Source organism: Bemisia tabaci, chromosome 6, assembly GCF_918797505.1.
Source record: "Bemisia tabaci chromosome 6, PGI_BMITA_v3".
NCBI lineage: Eukaryota > Metazoa > Arthropoda > Insecta > Hemiptera > Aleyrodidae > Bemisia > Bemisia tabaci.
The window spans coordinates 3,804,239-3,819,108 of NC_092798.1; the positions used below are offsets into that span (position 1 = coordinate 3,804,239).

Here is a 14,870-nt window from a genome sequence, read left to right on the forward strand (position 1 = left end):
GCTCCGTCTCTATGTCTTTGAAGGAACCTCATTTCTCACCCACCCGCGACTTCCACGCGTGGTTTTGCAGTTCTTTTTATGGGCGGATACCAGCTATCGTTCTCGCATCATAGATTCGGTTCTGGGTGACGTCAAGAGACGTCAAGAGACGTCAAGAGACGTCAACTTATTTATTTGGGTCAAGGGATCCGCGGACGTTGAAAGCAACCCCCTCCGCGCGTCCGTCCGCGCCGCACCGCATGTCATTACGTCACATTACGTTACGTTACGGTGCGGGTGGTTAAACGGGAAGAGCGGAGAGCCACCGCTGGGCCGTAATGCGAACACCGGATTACCATCAGCCTTGCCGGCAGCCCGCTTTTATTTTCACGCCCTCCCCAAGGGTGAAAATGAAAGGTTTATATTAGACAGCCGCCGCCAGACACCCCGGATTACGTTTTTATGAGTTCTTTCTTTATTCTGCCTCGCTTGGCGTTCTTGCAAACAGTAACTACCTTTGAATACTTTCCTGGTAGCATGCAATGTCGAAGTTCCCCCGCGGAAATGATCCCCCGAAATGGAATCCCCCTCCCAAAAAAAGTTGATAAAATGTTGAAGTATTTAAATTAGAAACCCTATTTTGTTCATGCTTAAGTAAAATTATTTTATTTATTTTTTTATGTTCAAACACTCTTACAAGAAAGACCCAAAATTGGACTTCATTTTGCAAAAAGAAACTAATATTTCTGGCTTATTTGAGAAACGACGTATGTGCCATTAGATTCCCAATGCAGACCGGTGCTTTTACGGTGGAGTCAGAAATCGTGGTTCCTTATTGCGAAATATAGGCCGATTGGGATCATGGCTCATGCCAAGAGTCCCCCTCTACCCCATACAATTAGTTACAATAAAAAAAAGCACATTATATAGCATCGTAATCAGTAGTGACAAAAAAATACAAAAACTATTGGTCAACTAGCGAAGAAAAATTGTAAGTCCGGAACTTGGCTAAAGATGAAAACTTTCCAAGTCCAAAATCGGTCTAAAATTACAAGTGAACATGGTAATCGCCAGAAGCTGTAGGTATGTAGGGAAAGTTGCTGTTATATTTGTCGCAATAAAAAACTCAGCAAATAAAGCTTGTCAATTTCTAGAAATTTTTCATATTTGTACCTACCAAATGCAAAGTAAACTGCAAAAAAGGTATGATACTCGTGAAATTTGTGTTTGAAGTGATAAAACACTCATGAAATCGCAAGGTGGCATTTTCACCCGGAGAAGAACAGCATAATGCATTTTTTCCTATAGATTTTCATGAGTTTTTCCCCTCTAAAATTCGGGAGTTTGTCTTTGATTTTTTCCAACAATCAATGTTATTAGTAGAGTTTAATTTGGACTGCATATTGCAATTTGGAACTATAAATTTTAGCCCGATTTAAAAACAACGTATGTGCCATTAGTTCCCCCTATGCCCATAAGTGGTTTTTCAGATGAGCCAGAATTTATAGCTCCAAATTGCAAAATGCAGTCCATTTGACTACCTTAGTAGGCGCTCCTTAAAACAGCGAGTGCTTCAAACCATGAAGAACAAAGTACGCAACAAGCTATAAAAGAATACCTACTCTGTGAAATTAGAGAGTTTATTAAAAGTTTAAAATGTGTGTGCTTTGGGATTTGTTCAGGGTTGAGTCTATCTAGCTTCAAATAAAAGATCCCTTGACCCAAATAAAAAAGTTGATGTCTGCTGACGTGGCCGTGTATACAATTTGTGGCGTTCTCGCTATTGTACTGTGCATAGTGGATTAGGTTCCGCTTTTGACGTGTGTTCAACAGATAGAGACAATATATTTTATAAGCCCAGCACCATCATTCTAAGCAATGCAATAGGGTAAGGCAAAAGATAAATTCAGGAGTGAAGGTGCTTTTGCGTTATGATGATTGATGAGCAACGTGTTAAGTATAAATTCAAATAAAATTTTCCTAATGATGACTGATAAATAACGGAGTGAACGATCCGCGTGGGGAAGTTTTTGCAAAAGAAGATAGTGCTGCTGAACGGATTGAACTACATTTTGCAATTGGGAAATAAAATTTCTATCTCAGATTCGAAACAACGTATGTGCCATTACACATGCACATATGTGTTTTTATCGATAAGCCAGTAGTGGATTAGGTTCAGCATTTGACGTGTGACCAACAGACAGAGACAATGTATTGTATCAATCGATGTAATCGGTAATGTACCTAAATAAAATTCACCTAATAAGCACTGATGAATGTCGGAGTGAACACTTCGCGAAGGAAGTTTTTGTAAATTAGATAGTGTTGTTGAACGGGTTGGACCACATTTTGCAATGAGGAACTACAATTTTTATCTCATAGTTTCGAAACAACGTATGTGCCGATAGCTTTCCTATGCACACAAGTGTTTTGATGGATAAGCCAGTAATTATAGTTCCGAATCGCAAAATGGAATCCAATTGATCTGCTCTTTGATCATCGGTCATACTCGGGCGAATCTGATGCCCTTCGAAAATAACTTTTGCATCAAGGTCTCTTAAATAGGGCCTTTGTAGGCACCCTTTTTTCCAGAGAAACAAATTTCTTCCGTACCAAAATTCCAAAATTGTTCATGAAAATTCGTTCCACAAGTCAGGAATCCCGCAAATTTCGTTCCGCGACAAAGAGTCGATGAGTTCACCACCAAGTAGAATATGCCCTATAGATCTGGCCAAAAAATTGATGAAATAAGACGAACATAAATAAGTTTTGGCAGAAACGATGGCGGAGTCCCTAGGGATGTTGATTTCAGCTCGGACAGAGAAGTCATGAATGAAATACCCCCTCCCTCAGGGATCGGAGAAGGACGCCGACCTCATGACATTTGAACGAGTTATTTCCATAAAGGACCATGTCCTATTCCCAGAAGAGCCGTGGTGTATATAAAGCCACCAGCGTTGTGGAGCTCATCTTGGGAACGGACTTGCTTTATTTTCGAAAACAACCCGTTCGGTTATTATTTTAGGCGTGGACCAATGTTGTATCAGACAATCCAATTATTTAGTGTAACGCGGGGTGGGGGAGGGGGTGCTATTATTTACTCTCAAAGCTCGGAGACTGTCATCAGAGACGCGGGGTTCGCTCATCAATAATTCCAACGGGTATACTAACGTCTATTATGAACTCGAGCTCCATTATATTCCCCGGGCAGGGGCCCTGGAATAAAACGGACGAAATAATCGAGATGGAATAAGACTGTGTACTTAGAGCCCAGTTTCGGTGTGTTTACCGTCAAGTAAGTTGGCTCACGTTTCCACCTGGGCTCCGCTCGCCTCCAGAAGTTCAGCGGGTCGGTCACGTTCCGGGCTCTCCTAAGGAAAAACGCCGTATGTGCCTTCAGGTGTTGCCGAATTTCCCCTGGCAAATCATTAATTTTCAGGAAAATCGTTGAATATTTGTCTGCCAATTTCTCAGATAATGGAGATGTTGCATGTGTGAGGGAATTGCGATTTGACTGTTGATTCTTATGTAAAAGTTTGCGAGAAACACGATGGTGCCACTGGTTTTCTCTGAAATCAACTCCCAAGCTCAAAAAAGCTCTCGAAGTGAGGCCAAAATGGAGGGGATATCCCACCCTACCCTAAGAGTCCACCTCTACATCAAGACAAACTCCCCATGCAAAGATTGGGAGCAAATACATTAGCAGGGTTACCGTGTTTTCAGTTTTGGAGTCCCCAAATGAAGTGGCAGCCCTGTCAATGTATTTGCTCCCTATCTTTGCATGGAGAGATTGTTTTGATGTAGAGGTGGACTCTCAGGGTAGGGTGGGATATCCCCTCCATTTTGGCCTCACTTTGAGAGCTTTTTTTGAGCTTGGGAGACGATTTCAGAGAAAACCAGTGGCATCATTGTGTTTCTCGCGAACTTTTACATAAGAATCAACAGTCAAATTGCAAATTCCTCACACATGCAACATCTCCATTTTGTTTGTAATTTGATCTAAAACGTTTGAAAATGGACCACTAGACAAGGTACGAATTTAAGCATTCTGATACATGTTTCTTGACCAGAATTTCACGTAGAACACGATTCGCACAACGAAAATTACTGAAACCAACTCCTAACGAAGATATTAACGTTTTTATTTCACATTGGTTACGAGGAATTCGGACTGCCCGCTTACAAGAAACTCAAAGCTCTACGTAAGTCAAATTGCGCACTACAACGGTTTCAACAAGCTTCTCAATCGAGCAATGTTTAGCTCCTACCATGTGTTGTTCAAACTAAAAGCAATTTGCTATAGCTGAGCCAAAGCGTCAAGATTGAGGTTGCCAGATTTGTATATCGTAGAGACTAGGTCATGATACCGTTTAGCGCGCGATGTGAATCACGTAGAGCATTGAGTTTTCATGAGCGGGTGATTTGAATTCACGCATCAAGAATCATTGAATATCTTCAAAAGGAGTTAATTTCGGTAATTTTCGTTATGTGCATCGTGTTCTATGTGAAATTTTGGTTAAGGAACATGTATCAGAATGCTGAAATTCTTACCTTGTCTAGTGGTTCATTTCCATGAAAAATATTCATACTTTTCCTCCAAAATAAAAATTTTATCGACGGAAATTTGGCAACTCTCGAATGTTCTTACGGCGTTCTTCATTAGCACAGGAGTGTTTCGGAGAGGTTTGGGACTCAACATTGGCCAGGCTCCCGCTCCCACGGGCAGTTAAGTTTTTAGGCTGTGAGTATTTTGCTCAGCAGCGCCGTGCCGCACAGTGGATCGAGTCAATCGTAGAGGTCGAACATGAAATTTTTTACTAAAACTGCAAATTTTCATCCGTAATTCGTCACATTTTAAATCTCAAGGGGTGCTTCTAAATTAAAATTTTACGAAGAAATCAATGGAAACACTTTTAAAACCTCAAAGTTTTGTATGAACAGAGTTATAAGCGTTCAAAGTTTACATATTTTGTCCGACCTCTCCTGTTGACTCGATCCACCGTGCGCCGTGCCATACCGTTACAAAGCTTCCAGGGTTCGGGTTTTCGCTCATCTGTATTTTCCTTCCGGGTGTCTACTAGTCCGGAATTCCCGAAAAGTCCGGAAGTAGTACTGATTCTAGATTTTTGAGGGCGGTCCAGAAGGTCTGAAAGTGCAGAAATTCTACAAGAAGGTTCGGAAATAGTAATGATTTTTAAGGGCGGCCCGGAAGTATTGTCAAAGTGCGGAAATTCCGCAAGAAGGTAGGACCGGATTTAGGGGTGGCCACATGGGCCGCGACTCATGGCGGCAAATTTTGAAATTTGTTCAAATGCATGTATAAAAAAAATCGGACTCAGAAATAAAATTACAAATGAGAAAATTCCAAAAAATCTCTCATTTCCTGAGAGTAAAGGCATGGTAATTTCTAATTTTGTCGTCTTTTGGTGATAGAAGAAATAGCACCTTTAATTAGTTGAGTTTAGAGAGAAACCAAATAGGCAATTTGGCCCCGAACGGTGGGGCGCAGAGAGCTATGATGACAAGGACTTGAGATGAAAATGAGAAGCCCTCGGCGCGGCGGTCGGCATGTAACACATATTAGCGCCTACAAGGCTGCATGAATACTTCACGCATTGCGTCAAACACAGTGCGTTTAGCAGCGATCGGCGTGAAACGCATAGCGCCTACAAGACTGAAGGAATGCTTCACGCATTGCGCCAAACATAGTGCGGTCAGCACGGCGCACAGTGCGGCCCTCTGTGGACAAAAGTCAAAAATTCACAACTCGATATTTGAATATTTTTTTTGAGTGTGTCATCTTGAAGATATTTCTGACTCACAACGATGGCCAATTTCCAAATTTTTCGCCCAAAACTACTTCAAATTTGGATAGAAAGTGGTCGAGAAATGGGTCGAGAATCACTGGTCCATAAGAAATACACGGGAAAAATACGTCAACTTCAAATTAAGATTTCTCGCTTGAAACGAAAAATGCTCTGAGTGGTTGACGTTTTCCGAATCCTCAGATATCCAACTTCAATCCTCCCAAAAGATTTTGCGACTTTTTGCGACCATCAGAGATATTTGAAGTTAAAATTTGGGCGTTTCACGTTGGTTTGATATTGTTAACGCAGGGCTGATTCGAGGTTGCCAACTTCGAATGAACTTTTCTTAAAAAATACGCAAAAAAACCTGAGGTATAACATTTTCTTATTCCTCGAGTGTTTTACTTTGATAGTGCCAAAGGGTTTTCCTATGTCGGTGCTATTATCTTCATTATTTAAAGTTAAGTGTCTTTTGCCGATTTTTGTCCGCATCTTCCATAAGGATGCCGCACTGTGCGGCGCGGCGGCGGAGGTTAAGATTATTAAACCACATTTATGCTTTTTCTTTCACAATGTTTTCGTTCATATCTTATGAATGGATGACCTTGTCTACACAGGTTCGAAATTTTTCGAATTTCGTCAAATAGTGTCACTGGAAAAGTCCTGAATTTTTCTGTTGAGGTACTGAATTTCTTGAGAGTGAGCTGAAAAAGTTCTGCCGAAAGCACTGATTTGTGGTCAGCCTGTTTTAGTAGACACCCTTAAACGCTCTGCTGAAGTCAAGAACTAAAAATTGATTTTTTCCCCCACCCTGACTCGATTTTCTTGCTGGAGTGAACAATTTGAGTTTCCATCTTAAAGTCCTTTTGAAATTTTGCCGATGGCCCTTTTGGCAAACTCCACCGCATATTTGAAACAACCGAAATATTTCAATTGAAATACACAAGAGGCTGTGCTACTACTCTCTCAATATTGAGATTTGAAGACTTACAACGCGCCTGCATTGTGTCCTTCGTGAAACTCCGACGAGGAAATTTTATCCCGAGGGTACTTTACTGCCGTGCCAAGGAAGAACGCCGTATGAGCTATGAGGAGTTGCCAAATTTCCTTCCACACATTACGAATTTTCAGGAAAATTTGTCAGTATTTCTCTTCCGATTTTTCAGAGGATTTCGTCCGTAATTTGATCAAAAAAGTCTGAAAATTTCAAGAATACATATTCATAACTTTCCTCAAAAATAAATATTTTCTGAGAGGAAACCTGGCACCACCGGAATGCACTTACGGTGTTTTTACCCTGCACGATACTTTAATCTAGGCCCCGGTTCATTTTCAGGCCATCCGAGCGCAGTCCATAAACCACCCCGAGAGCGTCTGGTAGCAACGCAAAGTTGCCAGGTTGTGCCATTAAAGCCAGATATTTATCATGGGTTTTAATGAGGAATAGTCGAGTACCTTTATAAGGAGAGTATGGACAACTCGATTTATATAGCTCTTAGGACTTAAAAGGGCGTCAACGTGAAAAACGGAAATCACTAGAAAAGTGCCGCTGCCAACCTATGCATTTGGAAGATCACTCAATATAGCCGACAGCGCATTACAAACAAGCGTCTTTAAGGATTGAAACTAAGAAAATGTAAGCGAAATCCAAGTTTTATACGTGCTTTTATAATTTTTGATCAGTGTAAATAGTTGAAATGTGAAAATTAGTACCACTGGATAATTCGAGTTTATAGGTTGGCTCCCCTTTTGGGCCCCAAGAGCTACATGACCTGATTAAACCTAATCTCCAAATGTATTATTTTTGCAGTTTATTCGGCTCCTATTCCAGTTTAGGAATCCACAGCCATCTTTAGACAAGAGTTGAACGTCGAGATTATTTTTTATTGTCAGCAGACATCAGGGGGGTTTTTGGCACATCCATGCTCCAGCTTTCAAATTTTCGAGGAATTAAGGCCGAGCGGAATCTGTTTCTGCCGATCCACTCGTCAGTTCCGTGAAAAGTCGCCACCACCGGGATTCGAACGCGGGACCTATTGATCTAGAGTCAGACGCGCTGACCGCTAGGCCAACCTGGCCGGCTTAACCTCCAAATTTTCGAGTTGCACATACTCTCCCTATGGAGGTACTCGGGGGGGGGGGGAATAGTGCTGATTTCTGAGGACAATCTGGCAAGGATGTAGCAACGGGAACAAGGGTGGAGAGGGGGCAGTCTTTTGCGTTTTGCGGCCTTGTCTCGTCGCGACGGCGGCGGCGGCGTCCGAAGGCGGGGGGGGGGGGGCGTCCCGGGGGACCCGACGACGCGGATCGCTCGAGGATCGAGGAGGAATTAGGTCGCCGTCGGCGGTCTCGAAAAAAGGGAATAATGAAAAGCTCCGCGCAGAGTGTTTACTCGTGTTCCGCGAAAAAACCCCGCTGTTCGCCGCGCGGTCGTTAGCGGGTTAACGCGTCGCGTCGAGCGCTACCGTTCGCGTCCCGCTCGGCAGAGAGAGCAAAGAAAACGACTAGACTCCGTTCCGCCTGAGTCGGACAAAAAGGAACCGATACTGTTCGAAAATCCAGGAATGAAATTCTAGAGTCCCTTTATACTGAGAGTCAAGACAATGTGAATCCATTTCTGATTGGTTCCCGTATTTTAGGCCTTCACAGTGTCACAAACGGGAATAAAGATTACATTTTCACCGATTGCAAAGATTATAATCTGGAATGGACCGAGGAATTTCGGGTTCGACAAGGAACAAACGGAATGAGAGAAGGAACGGAGAAAGGAATTGAAGAATGAGCCGATCAAAGATTACGAAAAACGCTCAATTTGTGTAATCTTTATTCCCGTTTGTGACTCCATGAGGGGTGTTGTCTTAACTCTCAGTATAAAGGGACTCTAGCTCGGCCGAGAGCTAAAAGAAAACGACTAGACTCCGTTCCGGCTGAATCGGACAAAAAGGAACCGATACTGTTCGAAAATCCAGGAGTGAAATTCGGCGCCGCACAGCCATTTTTAGAACCTCGAAGTTTTGTATAAACGGAGTTTAAGCGTTGTAAGTTTTCAAATTTTTTTCCGACCTCTCCTGTTGATTCGATCCAATGTGCGCCGGAGTCTATGATGTGACAACAAAAAACCCCCAAAGTGATATCGTCACCTTCTGATCAAAGTAGTGAAGCAAGAATGTTTCTGCCGAAATCGAGTCACTTTCGAATGAAATTCAAAAATTATGCTGAACGTTATTGAATACGGATGCTATAACTTGGCGAGTTTTTGGACTACCGCTCTCTTTTTGTGTCGCAGTATTTTGATTTATTTTGCGAGGAAAGCTCCGTACTCTTAAATGGTGCTTATCATTCTTAATAAGTTGGAGCGCCTTCAATTTCATATGATACTGTGCAACGCAACATCTCTGTTGTGAAATAGTTGCTTGAAGCGGCGTGGCGAGCGACAGTGACCAGCGCGACATGCTCATTGGCGCCTACAAACCTAACAGGGATACTTCACGCATTGCGCAATGCGTGAAGTATCCTTGTTAGGTTTGTAGGCGCCAATGAGCATGTCGCGCTGGCCACACGCCGCTCCGCTCTGTGTTAGGCTTTAATATTTAAACTCGCGGAGTCAGCGTTTTCCAACGCATGATTTTGAAATGTTTGCACACTCCGCATGAATTCCTCTCTTTTAAATTGATGAAGTATCACAAGCGCCACGCGACTCGTCAAAATTTCCGCCGCCCTCTTAGTTTTTTACAGAGACATTGTTTAACGAAGCTGTCAAAAAATTTCAATGAACTTTCTTTGTACTGCCGATAAAATTCAGTGAAATTTTCAAACACATTCCATACCAACTATTTCTCTATAACAAAATAGAACAGCGGCGTAATTTTTGAAATTCGCATGGCGCTTGCGATTTCCCGGTCGGAAGGTGACTATATTAACGCGAAGTGGATTGCGTTTTGCAATAAGGAACCACAATCTCTGGCCTCTCCATGAACTCCATGACTTCCTGTCCAAAATCCCATAATTTTTTCGAGCGATCAGAGGATAAATCAGTTGAATCTTCAGTAAGAAACGCCCAACCGGTTTCTCGTAAAACTTATAGTGACTCTCATTCGCATGATATGACAACACATGAAACTTCCATTTATCTTTCTACTCGATCCCCCTCCCCTCCCACCTGCTACCCAACAACGAGGAAGAAAATAACCAGCAATTTACGATAAGAAAATCACGCGTCCACAATGAAGAAAAACCAGAGGGGAAAACACGCGAGACGAAGGGTGTAATGGGCCTCGTTTAAACCTCACGCGGTATCAAACTCATCGTCAGTCGTCGGAAAAATCATCGCTCGTTACACCAAAAAAGCACAACTTCATTTTTCCGCGAGCCATAGGGAACATAGACTTACGGGGCCGATGGGGCTCATCTAAAAGTTTTCCTACTGCACCTTTACAAATCCGGAGCTACAAAATATGTACCCTAACTTGGTGGAGAGAGCTAAGGGAAAACGCCGTATGAACATTCGAGACTTGCCAAATTTCCTTCGATAAATGCTTATTTTTGAGGTAAATTTTGAATATTTTTCCTTAAAATTTTCAGAAGTTTTAGATCAAATAACAAACAAAATTATCTGAGATATTGGTAGACAAATATTAAAAAAAAAAAAAAAAAAAAATCCTGAAAATTAGTGATATGCCAGGGGAAATTTGGCAACGCCTGAAGGCTCATACGGCGTTTTTCCTTAGCACTGTGAGAGAGCCCCTCCTTCTTTTCCTCCAAATGGGTTCCTTTCTCTAATGATGGCTGACGGGGAAATTTCCGAGGCGCTCCAATTCCGGAGCTTTCGAGTTCCTGCGTCTGAAAGCTCCCCGAGGGAGCGGAGGGAGGGAACGGGGAGAGTGTTAACTTTTGCGCTGGAACATACATCAGCATGCAAACGTGCTCTCATGAACAAAAGCTTACATAGAGCCGCGTTAGCACCGCGTCAAAGAAGGGGGTGGGAAGCGATGGAAAGCTGCGAGAAAATTAGATTCCTCACACCGTATACCTCATCGCTGAAGGATCGCATAAACACCCGGAAAAATCGGGTTCGTTACACTGCCGTGCTAAGGAAGGACGCCGTAAGAGCCTTCAGACGTTGCCATATTCCCCTCGATAAAAACCAAATTTACTTCGATAAAATCGGACCTTATGGTCCGTTTTCCATACTTCAAATTCCGGATTTTGCTGACCACGCTGTACCGACCTACGTCACAGGGCACTAAATCCTCAAGATGCAAACACCTCCTTTTTTTTCTCTATGTGGTTTAGTGACCCATTTGCTTATGACGACTCATGTGTGTCAGATCAAGGACTTTGATAGGCAAGTTTTCGCAAATAAAGTCAGGACTACTGAAACAATCGCTCAACTCTTCGATCATCAGTCATCGTTAAGCGAATCTGAGGGTTGACTCCCAAGAGTAACTTTTACACTCCATCCAAAGGAGCAGAGTGGGACCTTTAATATATCGACGGTGAAACTACCGAACCACGTATCTCGGTTTGCGACGTCGCAGACTTCCTGTCATACTTTATTTTTTAAATGAAAAACTACTTAACATCCAGTCTTGAAAATTTCTGTGATTTTTCCTCTTTGTGCGGAGAAAATTCCGTGAAAATTTCAAGGAATGATATTGATTTGGTCTACTTCAAAAAAATAAAATGTGAGCGTAGATTTTTAAACACCGCAAACTAGAGTCCCTTTATACTGAGAGTCAAGACAACACCCCTCACGGAGTCACAAACGGGAATAAAGATTATACAAATTGAACGTTTTTCGTAATCTTTGATCGGCTCATTCTTAAATTCCTTTCTCCGTTCCTTCTCTCATTCCGTTTGTTCCTTGTCGAACCCGAAATTCCTCGGTCCATTCCAGATTATAATCTTTGCAATTGGTGAAAATGTAATCTTTATTCCCGTTTGTGACACTGTGAAGGCCTAAAATCCGGTTAACCAATCAGAAATGGATTCGCATTGTCTTGACTCTCAGTATAAAGGGACTCTACCGCAAACGAGATACGTGGTTTGGTAGTTTCACCGTCGATATGCCTTATATGCATCTATGCCTATCATATGCCTCTTTAATGTATGTCTTAAATATTGCCCTTGAGTACACGTTTAAGAAGTCCATTCATTCATCCGAACTAGTGGCGTGGCGTGAACGATCGATTTTCGATATTTCCTCATTTGAAGCCATGGTAAAGAATCGATTATTGAGGTGTTCGTCGCAACCTTCCGTCTATCGATCCTTTCCAATAGGTTTAAATGGCAGATCAATCGATTTATCGCAAAGCACGCCACGCCACTGATCCGAACCTCTCGTGTGCAACAGAGCGATTTGCTGCCAAAAACAAACTGAACCAAAGTTGAAACTTGAGCGAAAGCACAGCGGATTGGAACAATGAGAGCGGAAAGCTCAAAGTTCGGGAACAAATTAGCGGTTTCCGTCGTCGCGTCGCGTCGAGTCGAGGGAAAAAAGTTCAATTAGAAAAGTTCTCACTTTCAATTAAGCGCAACCGGAGCGGAAGCAGACCAGATGCTCGCGACGAAACCCCACCGACCGAGCTTGTTGAATTTCGGCGGAAACCTGGGATATTCACACAAAATTCGCGGATTTTCTGTGGATTTTGACAACGTCGCAGCCGAAACTCAGAGCCGTCTGGAGTTCGTTCGCTGTGGAGTTCAACGGTTAACAATAAATCACTAGGCAAGCAGTGGCGATTTTGCAAAGTGGCAACACTGTATTTCCTCCATGTAAATCCATGGAAAATATCGATTTTAGGTGAGGCAAGCTGCTTCGCTAAAAATCGATTGTTTTACATGCATTTAAATAGAGCAAAAACAGTGTTGCCACCTTTCAAGAATCACCATTAGGCGGGGTATAAAGTCAAGCATCACAATTCATGTTCCGTCATCAAAATTTTGGGGTTGAGTACGATTGACGCACTGGGACTCTCATAATTCAACTCAGAACTGAGGAGAAAGCGTTTATTGGATTACATTTTGCAGTAAGGAACTAAAATATCTGACTCATCCATAAAAGCATCTACCCGCATAGGAAAGCTAATGGCACTTATTTTATTTCAAAAATTAGCTAGAAATACTAGTTCTTTATTGCAAAATGTAATCCAGTTCTCAAGTTCAAAAAAAAAAAAAAAAAAAAAAAAACTTCTTGAGAAATTTTATGAAAGATTTGGGATTTATTTTTGATCAATTTTCTTCCCTCTATCTTTTGGTTTCCATGAGCGTTGGAACGAAAATTCCGGGCAATCTTAGGTTCAATATTCCGCCTTTTTTTCCTCCGGAAAAGTCGGAGCAAGGGCCTCTGAATCAATTCCAAACTCCGGGGCATAAATCCATCCTTATTCTAAATACAGGACTGTGAATCGTTGAGCAAAGAAGTTCGGAAATCAATGTAATTTTGGTCAGGGAGCCCCTGAGAAAGTCATAGGTTTTTAAAGCCTATGGCCTATATAGCCGTGCTAAAGAAGAACGCCACATGAGCCTTCAGACGTTGCCGAATTTCCTTCGAGAAAAACAGAATTTACTGGGAAAATTGTAAATATTTTTTTCCATTTTCAGACAGTTTTGTACGCACTTAAAATCAAACAAATCTGAAAGTTTCAAGGGAAGTTATGCTCAAATTGCGTCAAAAACACATGTTTTATCAAGGGAAATTTGGAAACTCTCGAATGTTCACACGGCGTCCTTCCTCAGCACGGCAGTATAAAAATGTCAAGTATCGATCATCAGACAGCAGAGGACGTTCGTCGAAAACAACGGCTATTCTAATCTTTCAAGCATCAAACGGAAAGAAACGATGCGCCACAGCGTCATATTTCTTTCAACCGAAAGGGTTCGAGACGTGCTACGGCAGAACATACGCAATATCAGACGCGTATAAACGGTCACGGGGAACGGAGAGAAATATCGATGCAATTCGTTTCGAAATAAACGTATTTATGCTAAAACGAACTATGTGTACAGGGATTGCGTGTGACATAGTTCCTTTCAGCATAAATACGTCCAAATGGAACGTCAAACGCACCGACCACCAATCAAAACGGCCCTCTATAAATTCTGACGTCACCCTCACCCTCAACAACCCCCTCCGCAAAACAATAAATAAATGAAAAATCCCCCGGATTAATCCGATGACGTCATACCGAGCGAGCTCGTCAGTCACGTCATATCCATGCGTGCGTTTTCTGGGGGCCGTGACACCCCCCCCCCTCGAATGGGTCGGTGGCGGTCGTTGCGAACGTCATCAGAAAAGCCCCCATCAAGCGGCGCGCCACTCAAAGCTCCCCAGCGCCTTTTTTACCGCTCGACGCATTCATTAGTCCGCCGGCGTTATGCGGGTTGCCGCCCGGGATTTGTAGGCGCGCGATGAGTATTGCGGGTCGCCGCGATGGGCTTTGCAGGCGAATCGATGAATATTGAGTGGAGGCCTCCGGCCGACCCACTCGCCCTTTCCCCGGTTGCGTTTAACCGAGAATAGCCTTTGTTTATTTATACTCCCGCCGAGTTTCCTTCGTTGGATTCCGGTACGAGTCGCGAGGGCGGATTCATACTTTGTAATTCTGAGTACTTGGCCATTGTCTCGCTTTTGTCCTTTGTTAATTTACCGCCCACGTCCCCTTGTTCCGTCTTGAAAGAAATGCATGCGCTCTTATTTTTCACGGAATGACGCCCTTTTTACCGCAAGATGTCTCGAGATCCACTCCGTTTTCAAACGGCATCGAATGTGGGCTTTATTTGCGTCAATTGTGGCGAAGCTTCTTTTTCTTCTTTTTTAACCCTTGTGTCTTAAACTATCACAATCTCATCAATTGCACCTGAGAATATTGTGGCCATGATCGAAATCTTAAGGTCTTTTCCACACGAACGCGGTTCGCGGAACCGCAGGCGAACTTGTTCCAGAAACTTATCATGACTTAGCTATAACTTATTCCGCGAAACCCTAGTTCGTTGAACGAATTCGCGCAAACTGCACTTGTGTGGGCAAGATCTAAGAACTAGAATCAGTGTCATTAGCCTTCAAAAATGTATTAATATCAAGCA

At 42.7% G+C, this 14,870-nt stretch overlaps 1 protein-coding gene across 6 annotated transcripts in view; it reads left to right on the top strand.

The window, feature by feature from the left end:
• The window catches only part of Rab3-GEF (Rab3 GDP-GTP exchange factor), a 100,366-nt gene that overhangs the window by 22,512 nt on the left and 62,984 nt on the right, over window positions 1–14,870 (top strand). The gene's annotated exons all lie outside the window — the stretch shown is intronic.